Source organism: Schistocerca gregaria, chromosome 10, assembly GCF_023897955.1.
Source record: "Schistocerca gregaria isolate iqSchGreg1 chromosome 10, iqSchGreg1.2, whole genome shotgun sequence".
NCBI lineage: Eukaryota > Metazoa > Arthropoda > Insecta > Orthoptera > Acrididae > Schistocerca > Schistocerca gregaria.
Window position 1 is genome coordinate 78777827 of NC_064929.1, and position 23903 is coordinate 78801729.

A 23903-nucleotide genomic window follows, 5' to 3' on the forward strand; every position below is an offset into this window, starting at 1 on the left:
AAAGAAGGGCAATGCACGCTGGCAAGGTGGCTCAGCTTGTTCGGTCAGGATGCAGAAGCAGACTTTTGTAGGCTACATGTGCATCAGCGATTTTTCTGTCAGCCAGTCGGTCCTGAAACGACTTCGCCGCTATTCATATAGCGGGATGCGGAAAACTGCCTAAAAGCCACAGCCAGGCTGGCTGGCACATCCGCCGTGGGGGCAGAAGCAGACTTTCTTACGCTACATGTGCATCACTGATTTTTCGGTCAGCTGGTCGGTCCCTAGGGGACCTGCCCGGTATTCGTATATTGGGATGTGGAAAACCGCCTAAAACTACAGCCGGGCTGGCTGGCACATCTGCACTCGACTGACAGCAATCAGTGTCCACCTCCGGTAACCGAGTCCTACCGGCACGGTAGCTAAGCTTGTTTGGTCAGAGGGCTGCTCGCCCTCTGTAATAAAAAAAACTGAGTAAAGGGATCAATGATCAACTTGTTTGGATGTGAGGTGCGCCCCGACAAAAAAAAAAGAAAAGTTGTTAGCGCGACAGAATGCCAATTCTACGGGCCCAGGTTCGATACCCGGCTGGGTCAGAGATTTTCTCCACTCAGAGACATCGGTCGACACTCCTGCGTCCATATGACCGATTTATTACTCAGTCGACAGCAGTAAGTGGAGAATATCACGCCGACATCTCGACAGAAATCTCGATTTTTCTAACAGCAATATAACACACACACACACACACAAACGCAAACACACACTGGACCACGATTCGAACTCGGATTTCCCACTCATGTGAGTGGTCACCTTGTTCGCCTCGGACATCCGTGCACATTTCCCCCTTCAACCCGAATTCCGAGCCTGATACTGAATACTTCTGTAGCGAGACTGGGCATAGTGTGCCTGTGCGCATCCATACTGAAACAATAATATATATATATAGAGTGCTCCATTGATAGTGACCGGGCCAAATACCTCAAGAAATCAGCATCCAGTGATAAAACTAGAAAGAACGAAGCGCGTCTAGCTTGAAGGGGGAAATCAGATGGCGCTATGGTTGGCCGTTAGATGGCGCTGTAACAGTCAAAAACATATAAGTACGTGGTATCACGTAACATTCCGCCAGTGTGGACGGTATTTGCCTCGTGACACATTACCCCTGTTAAAATGGACCGTTTACCAATTGCGGAAAAGTTCGATATCGTGTTGATGTATGGCTGTACTGATCAAAATGCCCAACGGGCGTGTTTTATGTATGCTACTCGGTATCCTGAACGACATCATCCAAGTGTCCGGACCGTTCGCCGGATAGCTACGTTATTTAAGGAAAAAGGAAGTGTTCAGCCACATGTGAAACGTCAACCACGAACTTCAAAAAATGATGATGGTCAAGTAGGTGTTTTAGCTACTGTCGCGGCTAATCCGCACATCAGTAGCAGATAAATTGCGCGAGAATCGGGAATCTCAAAAACGTCGGTGTTCAGAATGCTACATCAACATTGACTGGACCCGTGCCATAGTTCTGTGCACCAGGAATTGCATGGTGACGACTTTGAACGTCGTGCACAGTTCTGCCACTGGGCACAACAGAAATTACTAGCCGGCCCGTGTGGCCGAGCGGTTCTAGGCGCTTCTGTCTGGAACCACGCGACCGCTACGGTCGCAAGTTTGAATCCTGCCTCGGGCTTGGAGGTGTGTGTGATGTCCTTAGGTTGGTTACGTTCAAGTAGTTCAAAGTTCTAGGGTGGGGTTAATGGGAGGAAGGATAATTGGCCCCCATTTTGTCGATGGCAATATACGTGGTGCAATGTATGCTGATTTCCTACGTAATGTTCTACCGATGTTACTACAAGGTGTTTCACTGCATGACAGAATGGCGATGTACTTCCAACATGATGGATCTCCGACACAAGGCTCGCGTGCGGTTGAAGCGGTATTGAATAGCATATTTCATGACAGGTGGATTGGTCGTCGAAGCACCATAATATAGCCCGCACGTTCACCGGATCTGACGTCCCTGGATGTCTTTCTGTGGGGAAAGTTGAAGGATATCTGCTATCGTCATCCACCGACAGCGCCTGACAACATACGTCAGCGCATTGTCAATGCATGTGCGAAAATTACGGAAGGCGAAATACTCGCTGCTGAGAGGAATGTCGTTACACGTATTGCCAAATGCATTGAGGTTTACGAACATCATTTTGAGCATTTATTGCATTAATGTGGTATCTACAGGTAATTACTCTGTAACAACATGTGTTCTCAGAAATGATAAGTTCACCAAGGTACATGCATGACATTGGAACAACCGAAATAAAATGTTCAAACGTACCTACGTTGTGTACTGTAATTTAAAAAACCTGCCTGTTACCAACTGTTGGTCTGAAATTGTGAGCCATATGTTTGTGAGTATTGCAGCACCATCTATCAGAAAGCGAAAAAATTGGTCCAACTAAAACATTCATATTTTTTACGTACTACACGAATACGTAATAAAATAAAGAATGGGGGTTTCTATTTTTTAAAAACGCAGTTGATATCCGCGCGCTCATGTAATTTGTGAATTCACCTGTTACCGCTGATGCGTTAGGATGTACAAATGTGGCTCATGTCATTAAAACATTTGAATGGTAAGCACTATAATAACCGTTTGTGTGTTTCATATTTTTATGAGAGAAGACAATGGGAAACAAATACGAAATAAGAGCAATACTTTTGGAGAAAACTATTCCTTGGATATTTCCGCAACTAATGGAGGCGCTTCACAACTGACTCAAGATAAATGTAAATAGCTTTCTGATAACTTTACTCTATTCCTTGACAGTATGAACATACACAGAAATTTTGTCTATAATGTTTTTTTTATATAAATGGGTAGCTCAGGTGGTGAAGCATTTGTTTGCGTAGGGCAAAGGTCGCGAGTTCGAATCTCTGCCTGGCTCGCAGTTTTAATCTGCCAGGAAGTTTCATATCAGCGCGCACTCCGCAGCAGAGTGAAAATTATATTCTAGCTATGTATTTTATATCTTACGTTTTGAAGTTTTTAATGTAAAATAGACATATTTCAGCACTGTGTGAACATGTACAGCAAAATAATTTTTCTAGCAGTTTGGTATATAATTTTCATTCACATACACTGTTGCTATGCTTAGTATAAATGTTTGCATTTTTTCACCAGACGTTGGTCTGGTGTATCTTGGCGTCAAAGCATCACAGAATTCCAGCCATAATCTCCCTTTTATTTGGCGATCACCCCAACACTATAATTTTGCCATATAGCACGGGTTGTCATTCTACTAAAGAAATTAGTTTCTCGCTATTAATATTTTCCATTTTCATAAACTGTTACAACGTGTAATAAAAGGCCGAGCGGAAACAGCCAATGCGCGAAGTAGCAGGCGGCAGGCAATACTGTATGTGTCATCACCTCGGAAGATAACGTTGTGTCTTGCTACTTTGTAGCGATAATGCGCCTACTTCCATATACCGTCATCGTCGTAGTAAAACGATTCTGTGGTCGGCCGGATAGAAGGGTCGTTCACGCTTGCCTAGCTTTATTTGGTGTAAAACGGGGTGAGTATCAGGAATAATGGGGTGAATGGAAAGGAAACGCCCAAAAAAGTTCCATGCCGCTGTGCCGGATGACAAATGGGGACAACATTCAAACATTTGTTTGCCTAGTTTCGCAGTGAACCAGTCTAAGTGTGACATTAGGAATTTCAAAGTTAGTGAAACTGTCAGTTGATGTTTTGTCTACTCTATCACAATCGTCGTAAGTAGTGATGGATTTGCTTAGTTCGAACTTTATTTGTGAGAACCAATTTAAGTTGTGCTGCTTTAATTTAACTACCTGGAAACCAAACTTGCAGCCGGCCGCAGTGGCCGAGCGGTTCTAGGTGCTACAGTCTGCAACAGCGCGACCGCTACGGTCGCAGGTTCGAATCCTGCCTCGGGCATGGATGTGTGTGATGTCCTTAGGTTAGTTAGGTTTAAGTAGTTCTAAGTTGTAGGGAACTGATGACCTAAGAAGATAAGTCCCATAGTGCTCAGAGCCATTTGAAGCATTTTGAACCAAACTTGCAATTCCGTTTCAATAACCAAAAGTTAGTTTTAATGTATGTTTTAATTTGCCTTGCCTATCGGCTAACTGAAAACGCAAACTTACGTTTTCCGTAATCTATAGTGTTAACAAAAAAAGTTATCAGTGTTTCCTCAGAAGAAGACCAAGAATTTGACGGAAATGAGAAACCACGTAGCGTTGTTCTCAAACCAGGAGATGATACTGCAGTAAAATATAGGGAAAAAGTAAGCAGTCAACTAGATGGTAACATGCAAAAGTTTTTATTTAGGAAGCAAAGGTTATGTTGGTGTTTTTCTGAAAATAATCAAAGGGGAATAAACGCGTTACTTTCAAAGATCAGATGTAATTTTTTAATGAAGGAGATGTTGATCCAAAGCTTTAAGCTACTTCTAGTCGTATCTACGACTTGATGCCTGTGAGTTAAAGTGGTAAAAAAGTTTGATTTCATAACCCTCAATTAAATAACCTCCCCTGCAGAGTGAATAAAAACACCGAGTTCTTAATTTTTTTAATCGCATGAAATCATGAACTACATCCCGAAGCTGTATATTCAGGAACTAGACCCATAATGCAATATGATTTTGATTTCCATTTTCCTTTTTAAAATTATCAATTGTTTCTTCTATAGGTGAAATCTGTTTCTGTTCAATTCATATTACGGTACTTTTTCTTCCGTACACACGCTCACAGTCAAACATCTTCATCCTCATTGTGAAGATGCATTTTTTTGGTCCCCCGGTAGGAGGTATGTACCAAGTAGAAGCAGAAGTGGTCCGAATGTGGATCCCTGTGGAACACTTTTGGGTGATTGATCGTAGGCCGGCTCCTTTCGGTTGGGAGTCACTGACTGAACGTTTGTGTGTGTGTGTGTGTGTGTGTGTGTGTGTGTGTGTGTGTGTGTGAGAGAGAGAGAGAGAGAGAGAGAGAGAGAGAGAGAGAGAGAGAGAGAGAGAGAGAGAGAGAGAGAGAGCGAGAGAGAGAGAACTAGGACGATAACGGCGTTACTGTTACTGCGGCACCGCCTGTGTGAAGTGTGCTGCTGGCCTATGAATTAATGTGCAAATGATACTCCTGCATGTCGATGGCTTTCTATAAAGCGATACGCCATCGCCCTCATTCCCTCCCCCGACCCCTCCCCCATTACTACCATTTGCCCATAATGTACATAAACATGCCACGGAACGACGTCTCACTAAAACAAAAACGACATATTGAAATAAATGACAGGTAACAGAAAATAAAGGAAAATAGCTCCTAGGAGCGACGGGATGATATTTCCAGTATGTGAAACAATTTACTCCTCTTCTGTCAGTTTTGTAACTCCCGTCCCCTCAAGGGACAAAGCGTGCTGAATGATGGGGAAACTGCTCAATTCATTCCTATTTTCACGAAGGCTCATCAACCACAAAGGCTCATCAAACAAACGGACACAACTATATGACTACATCTCTGACGTCCGTTTGCTGTAGTAATTTAGTATACATTTTTATTACATTTATGGAGACCGAGGATATCTTCTCTAGGAATCAACATGGATTACCCAAGTTGTGCATACTGTAAGACCTTCGGTGCAAAAACCATCAGATTATTTGACTTGTCGCTCTAACGAAGAAGACGAGTCTCACCAATATGTCTCGTGGTCTTATCGTGGCGTGTTTATCTTCTGCCGTTAGGTCAGACGATAGAAATGCCACTTGCACGCTTACAGTAGCAGATTGACGGTGACCAACTCTAAACAGAACTTGATTAATTTTCACACACATTTATTAAAGTAATAACAAGTATAAAAATCACTTAACTTGGTTCTGGATGCTATTTACAATTGACAATCTGAAGTTCCTTTGGTTTTGGTACGTTAATCTTATTCTCACATATATCTGATACTTGACAAAGTGTCTATACATTTATCTTCATGGCTATGTACAGGAATGTGATAATCTTCTTAGGTGCAGACTTAAACTTGACTATTGACTGGTACAGACTAATGCAGACTGGTACAGACTGGTGCAGACAAATGCAGACTGACTTATCGGGGGTCTGTACACTCGTTATAACACCTCACACGTTCAGGTATCACTGCACGAGAGTGATCCGCGAGGAGAAAAGGTTCTACATTAGCAGCAATCTCATTGGCTACATTACACATTAATACGCGGACTGGCGGAAGCAGAATTTGGTCCGTTTCTAAGGCAGCGCCATCTCGTAGTGCGGAGACAGACGAGCGCTGCGCCTGCGCTGTTGTGCTTAGCGGGGCGCACTCTAGAGGGGAAGTTGTGTAGGCGCCGACTATGCGGAACTATGTACACAACACAAGTGAAAAACAGCTCGTTCTGTTCGTCCACGTGAACCTGTAGATGACAGATACCATCATGCAGGTTTGTGCGGCGTTCCTTGGCTTCCAGAAGAAACTGGACATATTTCGCCACAGTCACATTATGCACAAAATACGAGCTTTCGCAATATTAGACCAATTTTTTGGTTTGAATGAAAAGTTACTTGCAAGTAGAACACAATATGTGATACTTAGTCGAGAGAAACTTTCATACCCAAAGGTAGTCCCAGTCTTCAAGAAGGGTCGCCGAGCAGATGTGCAAAACTATAGACCTATATCTCTCACTTCGATCTGTTGTAGAATTTTAGAACTTTTTTTTTTTTTGCTCGAGTATCATGTCGTTTTTCGAAACCCAGAATCAACTCTGTAGGAATCAACATGGATTCCGGAAACAGCGATCGTGTGAGACCCAACGCGCTTTATTTGTTCATGAGACCCACAAAATATTACATACAGGCTCCCAGGTAGATGCTATTTTCCTTGACTTCCGGAAGGCGTTCGATACAGTTCCGCACTGTCGCCTAATAAACAAAGTAAGAACCTACGTAATATCAGACCAGCTGTGTGGCTGGATTGAAGAGGTTTTAGCAAAAAGAACACAGCATGTTGTTATCAATGGAGAGACGTCTACAGACGTTAAAGTAACCTCTGGCGTGCCACAGGGGAGTGTTATGGGACCAGTGCTTTTCACAATATATACAGGGTGTTGCAAAAATGTATGGTCAAACTTTCAGAAAACATTCCTCACACACAAAGAAAGAAAATATGTTATGTGGACATGTGTCCGGAAACGCTTACTTTCCATGTTAGAGCTCATTTTATTACTTCTCTTCAAATCACATTTATCATGAAATGGAAACACACAGCAACACAACGTACCAGCGTGACTTCAAACACTTTGTTAAAGGAAATGTTCAAAATGTCCTCCGTTAGCGAGGATACATGCATCCACCCTCCGTCGCATGGAATTCCTGATGCCATGGAATTAGTCCGCCTCTACCAATCCATCGGTCACCGAATCTGTTGTTGAGAAGCGTACGAACACTTCGACTGAAATGTGCAGGAGCTCCATCATGCATGAACCACATGTTGTGTCGTAAAGGCACATGTTCTAGCAGCACAGGTAGAATATCCCGTATGAAATCATGGCGGTGAATCGAGGAAGTACAGTACATACTCCCGAAACTAAAATGAGCTCTAACATGGAAATTAAGCGTTTCCGGACACCTGTCCACATGACATCTTTTATTTATTTGTGTGTGAGGAATGTTTCCTGAAAGTTTGGCCGTACATTTTTGTAACACCCTGTATAAAAGACCTAGTAGATAGTGTCGGAAGTTCCATGCGGCTTTTCGCGGATGAAGCTGTGGTATACAGAGAAGTTTCAGCATTAGAAAATTCTAGCGAAATGCAGGAAGATCAGCAGCGGATAGCCACTTGGTGTGGCAGCTGACCCTTAACATAGACAAATGTAATGTATTGCGAATACATAGAAAGAAGGATCCTTTATTGTACGGTTATGTGATAGGGGAACAAACACTGGTAGCAGTTACTTCTGTAAAATATCTGGGAGTATGCGTGCGGAACGATTTGAAGTGGAATCATCATATAAAATTAATTGTTGGTAAGGCACGTACCAGGTTGAGATTCATTGGGAGAGTCTTTAGAAAATGTAGTCCATCAACGAAGGAGGTGGCTTACAAAACACTCGTTCGGCCTATACTTGAGTATTGCTCATCAGTGTGGGATCCGTACCAGATCGGGTTGACGGAGGAGATAGAGAAGATCCAAGGAAGAGCGGCGCGTTTCGTCACAGGGTTATTTGGTAACCGTGATAGCGTTACGGAGATGTTTAGCAAACTCAAGTGGCAGACTCTGCAAGAGAGGCGCTCTGCAACGCGGTGTAGCTTTCTGTCCAGGTTTGAAAAGGGTGCGTTTCTGGATGGGGTATCGAATACATTGCTTCCCCCTACTTATACCTCCCGAGGAAATCACGAATGTAAAATTAGAGAGATTCGAGCGCGCACGGAGGCTTTCAGAGAGTCGTTCTTTCCGCGAACCATACGCGACTGGAACAGGAATGGGAGGTAATGACAGTGGCACGTAAAGTGCCCTCCGTCACCCACCGTTGAGTGGCTTTTGGAGTATAAATGTAGATGTAGATGTAACACGAGCATACATCGATGAAGTGTTGTAGGGCTATTACAATGCAATATACAGGGTTTAACAAAAATGTACGGCACAAATTGTGCTATACATTGCTCAGAAGAAGACGAACAAATTTTGTTGAATGAAAATGGGTTGTTTCCATGGCACAACTCATTAATCATGGGAAACAAGCACAAACAGAATGCACAAGCATACCACATATGACTCTTTCTCACGAGAGATGTTCAATATACTCCCCCTGAGCAATGGTGCAAGCTTCAAACCGCCTTCTTAGTGAATCTGGGATGCGTTGATGTATCCGTGGTGTGCTGCCGTATGCTTTCGCAGCCTTCCATATTACGGACATGGAGATTCTGAACATCTTGTACTGGGGTTCCACACACAAGAGTTTTCAAATGCCCTCACAAATAAAAGTCCAGTGGGTTTAGATTCGGAGAGCCTGGAGGCCAGGTAGCTCCATCTCTATCTATCCATCTGTCACCGAACCTGTGTTTTAGAAGCCGACGGAGATTAATCTTCCACCTGATCTGTCAGTAGATATCCCTTTACCTGAGCTGAAAACATGCACAATGGAGCACCTCCTCCTCTAAAAAACAAATTCGGTGACAGATGGGTAGGTAGATGGGCCCCACTCTTTCCTGACCTAAACCTACTGGATTTTTATTTGTCGAGGCATTTTATAGCTCTTGAGAATGGAACTCTAGTACAAGATGTTAAGAGTCTTCGTGTCCAATGCTCACAGAGGGCGTACTGAACATCAAATGTTTTTCATTCTTTAGACGATAACTGGTTTCAGTCCGTAATGACCGTCCTCAGATCTTTTTAACAGATTCGGGTTGAAACCGGTCATCGTCCAAAGAATTGATATTATGATAAAAGACTGGAATAAGAAACATTTGACAGTATTGGATCACTGTTGGTATACGTGACCATGTCGCTGTTGGTGGTACTGAACATCTCCTGTGAGAAACAGTTGCATGTGGTACGCTGGAGCGTTCTGTACTTGCGTGCTTCCCTTATCTATATAAACGATTTGGGAGACAATCTTAGCAGCCGTCTTAGGCTATTTGCAGGCGACGCTGTCTTTTATCGACTAAGAAAGTCATCAGAAGATGAAAACAAATTGCAAAACGAGTTAGCAAAGATATCTGTATGGTTCGAAAATTGTCAGTTGACCCTAAATAACGAAAAGTGTAAGGTCATTCCCATGAGTACTAAAAGCAATCCGTTGAACTTCGGTTGCACGATAAATCAGTCAAATCTAATGGCCGTAGATTCAACTAAATACCTAGGTATTGCAATTACGAACAACTTAAACTGGAAGGAACTTATAGAAAATGTTGTGGGAAAGGCAAACCAAAGACTGCGTTTTATTGGCAGGACACTTAGAAAATGTAACAAATCTACTAAGGAGACTGCCTACACTACGCTGTCCGTCCTCTTTTAGAATTCTGTTGCGCGGTGTGGGATCCTTACCAGATAGGACTGACGAGAGTCTATCGAAAAAGTTCAGAGAAGGGCAGCACGTTTTGTATTATCGCGAAATAGAGGGGAGAGTGTCACTAAAATAATGTAGGCTTTCGGGTGGACATCATTAAAAACAGGCTTTTTCCTTGCGGCGGAATCTTCTCATGAAATTCTAATAACCAACTTTCTCTTCCGAATGCGAAAATATTTTTTTGACACTGGCCTACATAGGGAGAAACAATCACCACGATAAAATAAGGGAAATCAGTGCTCGTACGGAAAGATATAAATGTTCGTCCTTTCCGCGCGATAGACGAGATTGGAATAATAGAGAATTGCGAGGGTGGTTCGATGAACCCTCTGCCAGGCACTTAAACGTGATTTGCAGAGTATCCATGTAGATGTAGATGATTAGTGAGTTGGAGAAAACGTAACATGGAAACAAAGCGTTTCCACACCCGTGTTCATACAACATAATTTCTTTGTCTACGTCGGCCGATGTGGCCGAGCGGTTCTAGGCGCTACAGTCTGGAACCGCGCGTCCGCTACGGTCGCAGGTTCGAATCCTGCCTCGGGCATGGATGTGTGTGATGTCCTTAGGTTAGTTAGGTTTAAGTAGTTCTAAGTTCTAGGGGTCTGATGACCTCAGAAATTAAGTCCAATAGTGCTCAGAGCCATTTGAACCATTTTTTTCTTCATCTACGTGTGAAGAATGTGTCCTGCAATTTCTGCCGCACATTTTATTTTTTTACATCCTGTTTTCAGACAGTGTTTGATTTGTGACAGAACGCACCGGTAGTTTGTAGCGAAACCTCTGTCGAAGAAAAAAAAATGAGAACCGCAGGTTGTGAGACGTGGTTCGTCAGATGTTTTGGGGGAAAAGATGTTGAGCCACTTGCAGTTCAATCAACAAGACACGATTAAAGCACTTCGTGAGAATGTGTTTGACAGTTGAGAGAACTTTTTGTGGAAATCGTGCAAACAAAGGAAAGTTTAAGTGGTTCAAATGGCTGTAAGTACTATGGGACTTAACATCTGAAGTCATCGGTCCCCTAAACTTCGAACTACTTAAACCTAACTAGCCTAGGGACATTACACACATCCATGCTCGAGGCAGGATTCGAACCAGCGACCGCAGCAGCAGCGGGGTTCCGGACGAAAGCGCCTAGAACCGCTCGGTCATAGCGGCCGGCCAACGCAAAGTATGCCAAGAATTAGCTTCTGCTGCCAACTGTCATCCAGACAATTCCAGTGCCTTCAAGCGAATGATAACCTGATCATTGCTGACTGCAGAGTCTCTTTGTTGACGAAAACTGTTTCTTCACTACTATTTGTGAAGTGGAATGGCCCACCACTTACTCGATTTGACCTTTCTAACTACGTGGAAGCTTGACTGATTCTTGAACGACTCTCCCTTACGGACACCAGCACCAACGAAAGATAAAGAGAGGTCTTATATACAACGAAATCCTTGTAAAGCTTTGGGGAAATATATGAATTGTAAGATTTTTCCCTCATTTTCTGTATCTCTTACTTCAAATTTACATGTTCATGTTACTGTAATTTATTTTTTGTAACGATCTTTAGTTGAAAAACAATGGTTAACCTAACTAATAAAACATGCAATAAAAGATCGCTGGTGCACATAAAAGCTAATTTTCTTACCAGTCCAAATGTTGTATTCACACTTTAATATACTCAGAAAAGCGTTAGAGCAGTGTTTTAAGAAGCATCGTTTAAAAAAAAAAACCTCCAGAGAGGTCAGAGAAAGTGTTTTTTTTTTTTTTTTTTTTTTTTTTTTTTTTTTTTTTTTTTTTTTGCAAACCAAGCTCTGTACATAAATGCCATTCTGGATAATGTCGGATATCCCATGAGACTTTTCACGGATGATGCTATTGTCTACAGAGAAAATGGTTCAAATGGCTCTGAGCACTATCGGACTTAGCTGCTGAGGTCATCAGTCCCCTAGAACTTAGAACTACTTAAACCTAAGGACATCACACACATCCATGCCGGAGGCAGGATTCGTACCTGCGACCGTAGCGTGTCTACAGAGAAGTGACACCGCTAAAAAACTGTACTGAGATGCAGGAGTACCTACAGAGGATCAACTCATGGTGTCGTGATTAGCAAGTAACTCTCAATACACTGAAGCGCGAAATTAACTGGTATCGGCAGGTATATTCAATTACAGAGATATGTAAACAGGCAGAATACGGCGGTGCGGTCGGCAACGGCTATATAAGACAACAAGTGTCTGTCGCAGTTGTTAGATCGGTTACTGCTGCTACAATGGCAGGTTATCAAGATTTAAGTGAGTTTGAACGTGGTGTTATAGTCGGCGCACGAGCGATGGCACACAGCTTCTCCGAGATAGTGATGAAGTGGGGATTGTCCCGTACGACCATTTCACGAGTGTACCGTAAATATCAGGAATCAGGTAAAACATCAAATCTCCGACATCGCTGCGGCTGGAAAAATATCCTGCAAGGACGGGTCAACGATGTCTGAAGAGAAACGCTCGACAGAAGTGCAACCCTTCCTGAAACTGCTGCAGATTTCAACGCTGGTTCACCGACAAGTGTCAGCGTGCGAACCATTCAACGAAACATCATCAACATGGGCGTTCACCGCCGAAACCGCACATGTGTATCCCACTGTATGACACAAAGCTTTACGCCCCGCCTGGGCCCGACAACACCGACCTTGGACTGTCGATGACAGGAAACACGTTGCCTGGTAGGACGAGTCTCGTTTCAAATTGTATCGAGAGGACGGACGTGAACGGGTATGGAGACAACCTCATGAATACATGGACGCTGCATCTCATCAGAGGACTGTTCAAGCTGGTGGACGATCTGTAACGGTGTGAGGCGTGTGCAATTGGAGTGATATGGGATCCCTGACACGTCTAGATACGATTCTGACAGGTGACACGCACGTAAGCATCTTGTCTCATCACCTGCATCCATTGATGTCCATTATGCATTCTGACGGACTTGGGCAATTCCAGCACGACAATGAGAACCCCTACACGTCCAGAATTGCTACAGAGTGTCTTCAGGACCACACTTCTGAGTTTGAACACTTCCGCTGTCCACCAAACTCCCCAGATATGAACATTATTGATCATATCTGGGATGCCCAGCGACGTGTTGTTCAGAAGAGATCTCCAGCCGTTCATACTCTTACGGATTTGTGGGCAGCCCTGCAGGATTCTTGGTGTCAGTTCCCTCCAGCACTGCTTCAGACATCTGACGAGTCCATGGCAGGCAGTGTTGCGGCACTTCTGCGTGCTCGCGGGAGCCCTACACAATATTAGGCTGGTGTACCAGTTTCTTTGGCTCTTCACTGTCAATGTAAAGTATTGCGCATGAATAGACAGAATGACCCATAACTGTATCATTAAACGATTTCAAAATAATCACTGAATGCAGTGACTATATCTAGGTGTATGTGCAGTGGAAGGACCACGTAAGTCTAATCGCAGGTACGGCGGAGGCAAGACTGGAATTCATTGGAAGAATCCTTAGGATCGTAAGGAAATAAAATACCTGCAGCTGTCCTTATGATGCAATTTCGGCGCTTTAATGCCTCACCTTCAGGCCTTCAGCAGTCAGCTGATGGCTGGAAAATAGCCGTGAGTGCATCAGAACTGTATCACAACGTCTTAGCCCCTTACTGGACGATTCTGTATGGTCGTCCTCTGATTTCTGTAACTTCCCCATTCCAAAAAATAGTGACGCTTTGATTTCTGCCAGCGCAAGATTCTTACGTCGCGTCATTCCCCAGGCGGCCGGTCACGTGAAGATGTGGCCTTCAGCATGCAAAACCTCTGTCCAGCGTCCGGCAATAACACGTCGAATAAGCAGAAGCGGCGTGAGAGCTCCGCCGTGTAGTCACGCGTTGACATAACTCAGGCTTTCGCGGTGTAATACACGTAATCTGCGACGGCGTAATACGTAGGCGGATGTTTTGCGTCCCGCGACTCGTCCTTTCGCGTGGAATTGACCGGCGGACACGTACGGCACTGACCTTCACCACTCAGGAGCGATGTTGGCGCTGTTTCCAGTGGAGAAGGACTCGCCAGCTCCTCCTAGGCGAACTTTCTCGCAAAAGTCACGTGCAGGATAGTTGCAGCCTCGCTATCGGTTGCGATCGTGAAAATAATAATAATAATAATAATAATAATAATATGTGCGTTTGCACGATGTGAGTTGCGAGAGCGTCACAGGCTGTATCTAACAGAGGAAAGTTTTTCAACACACAGAGAACGGAAATGTAAAGTTGCACGAAATTGTTCTCTGCAGAGTAATACTGTTTGGCTAAGGTATGTGTTGTTTACGTAGTTCCATGCAGTCAGCGCGTACACAACTTCCCCACTAGAGCGCGCCACGCTAAGCACAACAGCACAGGCGCAGCGCTCGTCCGTCTCCGCACTACGAGATGGCGCTGCCTTAGAGACGGACCAAATTCTGCGTCCGCCGATCCGCGTATTAATATGTAATATAGCCAATGAGATCGCTGCTAAGGTAGGACCTTTCATCCTCGCGGATCACACTCGCGCAGTGATACCTGAATGCTCGAGGAATTGTAACAAGTGTACAGACCTCCATTTGCCTGCATTTGTCTGGATTAGACTGTACCAGTCTATAGTCAATTTTGAGTCTGCACCTAATAACATTATCATATTCCTGTACATAGCCATGAAGAGAAATGTATAGACATTTAATGGCAGAGTAAAACTGTGTTCCCAACCGAGACTCGAATTCTGGATCTTTGCCTTTTGCGGGCAAGTGCTCTACTATCTGAGCTACCGAAGCACGACTCACGCCCGGTACTCACAGCTTTACTTCTGCCAGTACCTCGTCTCCTACCTTCCAAACTTTACAGAACTCTCCTGCGAACCTTGCAGAACTAGCACTCCTGAAAGAAAGGACATAGCGCAGACATGGCTTAGCCACATATCAGCGCACACTCCGCTGCAGAGTGAAAATCTCTTTCTGGAAATATCCCCCTGGCTGTGGCTAAGCCATGTCTCCGCTATGTCCTTTCTTTCAGGAGTGCTAGTTCTGCAAGGTTCGCAGGAGAACTTCTGTAAAGTTTGGAAGGTAGGAGACGAGGTACTGGCAGAAGTAAAGCTGTGAGTACCGGGCGTGAGTCGTGCTTCGGTAGCTCAGATGGTAGAGCACTTGCCCGCAAAAGGCAAAGGTCCCGAGTTCGAGTCTCGATCGGGCACACAGTTTTAATCTGCCAGGAAGTTTCATATCAGCACACACTCCGCTGCAAAGTGAAAATCTCATTCTGGAATGTATAGAGACTGTTGTGAAATATCAGAGATATATGTGAGAATAAGATTAACGTACCAATACTAAAGGAACTTCTGATTGTCAATTCTAAATAGTATCCAGAACCAAGTTTTGTAATTTTTATGCTTGTTATTGTTTTAATAAATGTGTGTAAAAATTAATCAAGTTCCGTTTAAAGTTTGCCACCGTCAATCTGCTACTCCAAACGTGCAAGTGGCATTTCTATCATGTGACCTGACGGCAGAAGATAAAGACGGCACGATAAGACCATGAGACATATTGCTGACACTCGCCTACTTCGTTAGAGCGACTAGTCAAATAATCTGATGGTGTGTGTACTGAAGGTCTTACAGTACGCACACCACAGCATGTGGACCAGGAGTGGGAGATTATAAATAATTTTGCTGTGGGCTGGTCAGCCAGTTACATTTCCCTATTCTCTTATTTTACACTGAAGCGCCAAAGAAACTGGTATAGGCACGTGTATTCAAATACAGATATTTGTACACACGCAGAAAAATAGGATAACAACATTATTTCTCTGCTAATACACATTTGTGTGTGTGTGTGTGTGTGTGTGTGTGTGTGTGTGTGTGTGTGTGTGTGTGTGTGTGTGTATGTATGTGTGACTGGCGGTCGGCTCGGACAAACGATTCCGAGGCATTCACCGTCAGTTACATTCGGTGATGGTACTAACAAATCTCTCCTCCATCCCATCTTTTTATGTTCTTGTTAAAAAGAACCACAAGATTTTATTTATATTTCAACCTTACATTATTGTTATTTTGAAAAGTATCAAATGGTTCAAAGGGCTCTGAGCACTATGGAACTCAAATTCTGAGGTCATCAGTCCCCTAGAACGTAGAACTACTTAAGGCTAACTAACGTAAGGACATCACGCACATCCATGCCCGAGGCAGGATTCGAACCTGCAATCGTAGCAGTCGCGTGGTTCCAGACTGAAGCGCCGAGAACAACATGGCCACTTCGGCCAGCCTGAAAAGTATCATTCTTTGTAAACGTTGTAGATAAAAAAAGAGTAAAAAGTGTAAAAAGATGAAAAACGAAAATTGTATGATGTTGACCAGTTTTAAACATCAGGTAACAGGTCTACAATTTGGCAATAAATAAATAAATAAATAAATAAAACACGCAGAATACGGCACTGCGGCCGGCAACACCCATATAAGACAAGTGTCTGGCGCAGTTGTTAGATCGCTTACTGCTGCTACAATGGCAGGTTATCAAGATCTAAGAGAGATTGAACGTGATGTTATAGCCGGCGCACGAGCGATGAGACACAGCATCTCCGAGGTAGTGATGAAGTAGGGATTTTCCTGTACGACCATCTCACGAGGGTACCGTGAATATAAGGAATCTGGTAAAAGGATGTCGATGCGGCCGGGAAAAGACCCTGCAAGAACGGGACAACAATGTCTGAAGAGAATTGTTCAGCCTGGCAGAAGTTCAAATGGTTCAAATGGCTCTGAACACTATTGGACTTAACTTCTAAGGTCATCAATCCCCTGGAACTTAGAACTACTTAAACCTAACTAACCTAAGGACATGATACACATCCATGCCCGAGGTAGGATTCGAACCTGCGACTGTAGCGATCGTGTGGTTCCAGACTGTAGCGTGTAGAACCGCCCGGCCACCCCGGCCGGTGTGGCAGAAGTCCAACCCTTCCGAAAATTGCTGCAAATTTTAATGCTTGACCGTCAACAACCTTCATCGTGCGAACTATTCACCGAAAGATCATCGATATGGGCTTTCAGAGCCGAAGACCCACTTGTGTAGCCTCGATGACTGCACGACACAAAGCTTTACGCCTCCCCTGAGCCAATCAACACTGACTTTGGACTGTTGATCGCTGGAGACATGTTGCCTGGTCGGACGAGTCTGGTCTCTAATTGTATGGAGCGAATGGACGTGTACGAGTATGGAGACAACCTCGTAAATCCATTGACCCTGCATTTCAGCAAGCTGCTGTGATATGCAAATGATGAGCTGTTCAAAGCATTCACACAAGGTTGGCGCCGGTGGCGACACCTACAACGTGCTGACATGAGAAAAGTTTCCAACCGATTTCTCATACACAAACGGCAGTTGACCGGCGTTGCCTGGTGAAACGTTGTTGTGATGCCTCGTGTAAGGAGGAGAAATGCGTACCATCACGTTTCCGACTTTGTTAAAGGTCGGATTGTAGGCTATCGCGATTGCGGTTTGTAGTATCGCGACATTGCTGCTCGCGTTGGTCGAGATCCAATGATTGTTAGCAGAATATGGAATCGGTAGACTCAGGAGGGTAATATGGCACGCCGTGCTGGATCCCAACGGCCTCGTATCTCTAGCAGTCGAGATGAGAGGCATCTTATCCACACGGCTGTAATGGATCGTGCAGCCACGTCTCGATCCCTGAGTCAACAGATGGAGACGTTTGCAAGACAAAAACCATCTGCACGAACAGTTCGACGATGTTTGCAGCAGCATGGACTGTCAGCTCGGAGACCATGGCTGCGGTTACCCTTGACGCTGCGTCACAGACAGGAGCGCCTGCGATGGTGTGCTCGACGAGGAACCTGGGTGCACGAATGGCAAAACGTCATTTTTTCGGACGAATCCAGGTTCTGTTTACAGCATGGTGATGGTCGCATTCGTGTTTGGCGACATCTCGGTGAACGTACATTGGAAGCCTCTATTCGTCATCGCCATCGCCATCACCCGGCGTGATGGTATGGGGTGCCATTGGTTACACGTCTCGGTCACCTCTTGTTCGCATTGACGGTACTTTCAACAGTGGACGTTACATTTCAGATGTGATACGACCCGTGGCTCTACCCTTTAGTCAGTCCCTGCAAAACCCCACATTTCAGCAGGATAATGCACGACCGCATGTTGCAGGTCCTGTACGGGCTTTTCTGTACACAGAAAATGTTCTACTGCCCTGGCCAGCACATTCTCCAGATCTCTCACCAATTGGAAACGTCTGGTATATGGTGGCCGAGCAACTAGCTCGTCACAATACGCCAGTCACTACTCTTGAAGAACTGTGGTATCGTATTGAAGCTGCATGCGCAGCTGTACCTGTACACGCCATCGCAACTCTTTTTGACTCAATGCCGCAAGGCGGTTATTACGGCCAGAGGTGGTTGTTCTGAGTACTGATTTCTCAGGATCTATGCACCCAAATTGCGCGAAAATGTAACCACATGTCAGTTCTAGTATAATACATTTGTCCAATGAATACCCGTTTATCATCTGCACTTCTTCTTGGTGTGGCAATTTTAATGGCCAGTAGTGTATGTAGAATGTGAAATTTCAACATTCAGTCAAGAAAAACATGAAGACGTGCCTACTAAAAATAATGGAAATCAGCAAACAGGTGACCAACTCAGATTCCAGTTTACCATTTGTTAAATTCAGTTTTCGTTAGAAATACGAGATTCAAACTGTAAATGCATCTTATTTCTCATCATTTGTTAAGTATATCTCCACATAAAAAGTTTGTTTATCCTCTTTTTTAGTTAACGTAATTATTCTAAAATATTCAGTCGCGACACTCACTCCTGCGAAAACTTTTATTGCCTGGCAGTTGGTTTGACACTAGCGGCGAGGATGCAGGCGTAAAATCAAACTTTGTATTTAATAGTTTATCTAGTTAATAAGAGAATTAGTTATTGTATTTCTGCGTTCCAAGCATTAGCAAATTATCAAGATACGAGTGATTATGAATTGCATTAAAACAGACGAAACTCCCTGATTCAGTGACATAAGCTACAATTTAATGATGAAGAAATACTTGCGAAAATGTATGTAATTGCAGCTCATTACACTGAAAACAATAAAATATAAACATACATTTCAAGCATCAGACGAAAAAATTTCTTTTTTTGCCTACTCTTATTATGAAAAGCACTTTCCTTTATAATTTTGTAGGGAACCTATTGTTTCGCATAGTCTGACACTTCCCTCGGCTTTCTCATAAAATGGTTCAAAAATGGCTCTGAGCACTATGGGACTTAACATCTATGGTCATCAGTCCCCTAGAGCTTAGATCTACTTTAACCTAAGTAACCTAAGGACATCACACACATCCATGCCCGAGGCAGGATTCGAACCTGCGACCGTAGGGCTTTCTAATACACAAATATTATTGTGATAGTAATTGCTGTTGCTTCAAAAGCGAATGTTTTGAAGATTATTGCTATTAGTGTCCTTGAGAAGAACGTCGCCTTCTTTCCAAGTATTTCTATTAGAGTTCCCAAAGCGTCTTCACAATATTTGCCTGTTGATCAAACCCACCAGTAACAAATCTAGCAGCCCCCCCCCCCCCCTTGTTTTACTTCGATGCCTTTCTTTAGTCTGACCTAGTGGGGATCCAAAACACTTAGGCAGCGTTCAAGAATGTCTTGCACTATCCTTCTCTATGCAGTCTCCTTTACATACAACCCACACTTTCTTAAAATCTATGTATATAATGCAGAGAGTATATATGTATGTATGTATGTATGTAAGTTTGAGATACCTTCCTAAACCACTGGATCAATGTCAGATTTTGCACAGAAACAGTTGGCCTCATGAGTATCACCCTAATGGGGTTTATAACGTTCTGGCTCCAGTAGCAGTGGAGATAAAGATGAAACCATTTTTTTCCAGCTCCTGATGTATAGGTTGCCCTGCATGATAGGTGTGTTGTGTGGAAATAGTATTGCCCTGTGTTATCAACTTGCTTTGCAGGGTAGCCTACACTGCTGCAAGATGCTGTTTTCCAGGCATCGACATACAGTCTACTCTGCATGACAGGTGTGTTCTGTTAAAGTAGTATGGCCCAAAATTTAGCAACCTGCTTTCCCTGACAGCCTACATGTCACAGCTAAAACACATTTTTCAAGTCCATGACGTGTGGGCTGCCATGCACAATAGGGGTATGTTGTGGAGTAGTATCGACCCAATTTTGTGAGGACTGCACATGGGGTCGGGAATGGCAGAGAGAAATCTAAGACACAGTGGACAGGGACAGGGGGTGGGTGGATACAGATAGAATGGGAGAGAGATGGGGCATGGAGAGAGAGAGACATGGGAAGGACAGGAATGACAGAAAAATCAGAACAATGGTATGGACAAAGGCAGGGGTTATGATGAAGAGATTGCAGAAAGTAGGCAGAGGAGATGGACTGATGAGGAGGACAAGGAGATGAAGATGCAGACAGAGTGGGGAGGAGGAGATGAACAGCTAGGGGTGGGAGGATAAGGTAGATAAGGTAGACAGAGATGGTGGGTAGAAGAGATGGACACAGAGAGGGAGAACAGGATGTGAGCAGTATATGTGTTGAATGTGTACGTGGACGAAGCTGCAGAGAAAAGGCTACTTCTCCCAATAAAAGGAAGTCGATTGTTCATCTTCCCTTCTACAGTCCTTACATACTCTATGTGATCAAAAGTATCTGGACACCCGCAAAAACATATATTTTTCATATTAGGTTCATCGTGCTGCCACCTACTGCCAGTTACTCCATATCAGCTACCTCAGTAGTCCTTAGACATCCTAAGAAAGCAAAATGGGGCGTTCTGCGGAACTCACGGACTTCGAACGTGGTCAGGTGATTCGGTGTCACTTGTGTCATACGTCTGTACATGAGATTTCCGCACTCCTGAACATCCCTAGGTCCACTGATTCCGATGTGACAGTGAAATTGAAACGTGAAGGGACACGTACAGCACAGAAGCGTACAGGCCAACATCATCTGTTGACTGACAGAGACCACCGACAGTTGAAGAGAATTGTAATGTGTAATAGGCAGATATCTATCCAGACCATCACACAGGAATTCCAAACTGCACCAGGATCCATTGCAAGTACTGTGACACTTAGATGGGATGTGAGAAAACTTGTATTTCATGGTCGATTGGCAGTGTTTGATGTGAAACATTCTTTTTAAAATCTTACTCAATTCTGGAAGCAATCTCATGCCAACTCATGTTTCTTTTTCTCTTTACTAGCAATTTTATTGATAAGCACAGTCGGCGTCTTGCGTCCTTCTTACGGCGTCATCAGTGTCTCAGGCTTGATATTACAGTATCACTTCAGCTTTTTTAAATGTTTCCCACTTTCTGTGGTCAATGAACTGCATGGATTTGCACATCTGATTCTCCCGCATTTCTTAGGGCCGCGCCATTCTTTGTTTCCTCGGTCAAATATCCTCCTTTCTTCGTAACCTAATATGAAAGTTTTAGCTTATTATTGTGCAAGGACTCTTTACACATACCTAAAAATCATAGACATGCATAAAATTCGTCATTAACAACAATGATTATGTAAAATAAAAGAGAAAGTTACAGTGACTTAGGCAGCGGTCTTTCCGCAGTGGATACACCGGTTCCCGTGAGATCACCGAAGTTAAGTGCAGTCGGGCGTGGTCGGCACTTGGATGGGTGACCATCCAGGCCGCCATGCGCTGTTGCCATTTTTCGGGATGCACTCAGCCTCGTGATGCCAACTGCTCGACCGAATAGTAGCGGCTTCGGTCAAGAATACCATCGTAACGACCGGGAGAGCGGTGTGCTGAACCCACGCCCCTCCTATCCGCATACGCCACTGAGGATGACACGGCGGTCGGATGGTCCCGGTAGGCCACTCGTGGCCTGAAGACGGAGTGCTTACTGTGACTTGCTTTTACTGCAGTCCAAGGAAAAAGTCTGTATCACGCTACAGCACTGTCAATAGGCACAAAATATTAGAAGAGGTACTGTTACGCCATCTAACCGTATAATGATGAGTTACTGGCACATGTCCTCCTGTCAAATTATTTACAAACTAATAAACACCGAATAGTTCAGCCACAAGGATTCCCAAATACATGATTGCACTGTGTTTTTAAATACTGCAAATAAAAATGTTTTTATTTTAAATCAGTTGATAAATTAACTGCTTTTCTGTCGTGACTTGAGAGATCATGATGATAATATTAAAAGGAAAAACGCTTCCTAAAGTTCTGCAAAATTATATTCATTTGGTCACCAATCGGCTTTCGGCTTCTCAGGCCATCTTTATGTGACAGCTGAATGTCGCACACATAGATAAGCGTGTTTACCACAGTCTAACACTAATAGTCGCGACATTCCGTCTCTTTTTTGTTACCTACTGCGATTTCAGCGCGCCAAGTAGCAAGGAAGTTACACTACTGAGTTCGGCGACATCTTGTGAAAGCTTACATTGGTCTGTAGAATGGTTTTTACAAAGTAGAGCGTCTGTAGCGCAACAAATTGCAGCTACAACAACAAGAAGTAGCTACATCTGTTGTTTTATGTTTCCTAATGAGCCTAGGAGGTGTCAACCGCTGCAATACACAACAGTTTATTTACGATTTTCTTGTAACATACAGATATTTACCGGACAATGTCGTGTTCTTTAAAAATAAAAAAAGTTGCTAATAAACTACAGAAGACTTGACCTTTAGCAGAAATGCGTCGTATACCTTCTTTAACACGTTTTCTTCAGAACATAGAAAACGTGTGTAGAATGAAATACCTACATTATTTAACGCAGTACATAAAGTACCACAACTGTAGCTGAACGGGAAAACCACACAGACATGATGATAAAAGAATAACAGCAATAAAACTGTTTGCCAACAGCCACTTTTGTTGCTTCATCTCAGACACTAACAGCAATAATCTTCAACACATTCGCTTTTGAAGCAATAGCAATTACTATCACAATAATATTTGTGTATTAGAAAGCCCTACGGTCGCAGGTTCGAATCTTGCCTCGGGCATGGATGTGTGTGATGTCCTTAGGTTAGCTAGGTTTAAGTAGTTCTAAGTTCTAGGGGACTGATGACCGTAGATGTTAAGTCCCATAGTGCTCAGAGCCATTTTTGAACCGTTTCCTACAAAATTATAAAGGAAAGTGCTTGTCATAATAAGAATAGGCAAAAAAGAAATTTTTTCGTCTGATGCTTGAAATGTATGTTTATATTTTATTGTTTTCAGTGGAATGAGCTGCAGTTACATACATTTTCTCAAGTATTTCTTCATCATTAAATTGTAGCTTATGTCACTGAATCAGGGAGTTTCGTCTGTTTTAATGTAATTCATAATCACTCATATCTTGAAATTTGCTAATGCTTGGAACGCAGAAATGTAATAACTATTTCTCTAATTAACTAGAAAAATTATTAAATACAAAGTTTGATTTTACGCCTGCTTTCTCGCCGCTAGTGTCAAACCAACTGCCAGGCAATAAAATTTTTCACAGGAGTGAGTGTCGCGACTGAATATTTTAGAATAATTACATTAACTAAAAAAGAGGATAAACAAACTTTTTATGTGGAGATATACTTAACAAATGATGAGAAATAAGATGCATTTACAGTTTGAATCTCGTACTTCTAAAGAAAACTGAATTTAACAAATGGTAAACTGGAAACTGAGTTGGTCACCTGTTTGCTGATTTCCATTATTTTTAGTAGGCACGTCTTCCTGTTTTTCTTGACTGAATGTTGAAATTTCACATTCTACGTACACGACTGGCCATTAAAATTGCCACACCAAGAAG

General features: G+C 43.4%; 1 protein-coding gene across 1 annotated transcript in view; it reads right to left on the minus strand.

Annotated features, from left to right (window-relative positions):
• Positions 1–23903, minus strand: part of LOC126293389 (solute carrier family 46 member 3-like) — a 479007-nt gene that overhangs the window by 174170 nt on the left and 280934 nt on the right. The window lies entirely within an intron of this gene.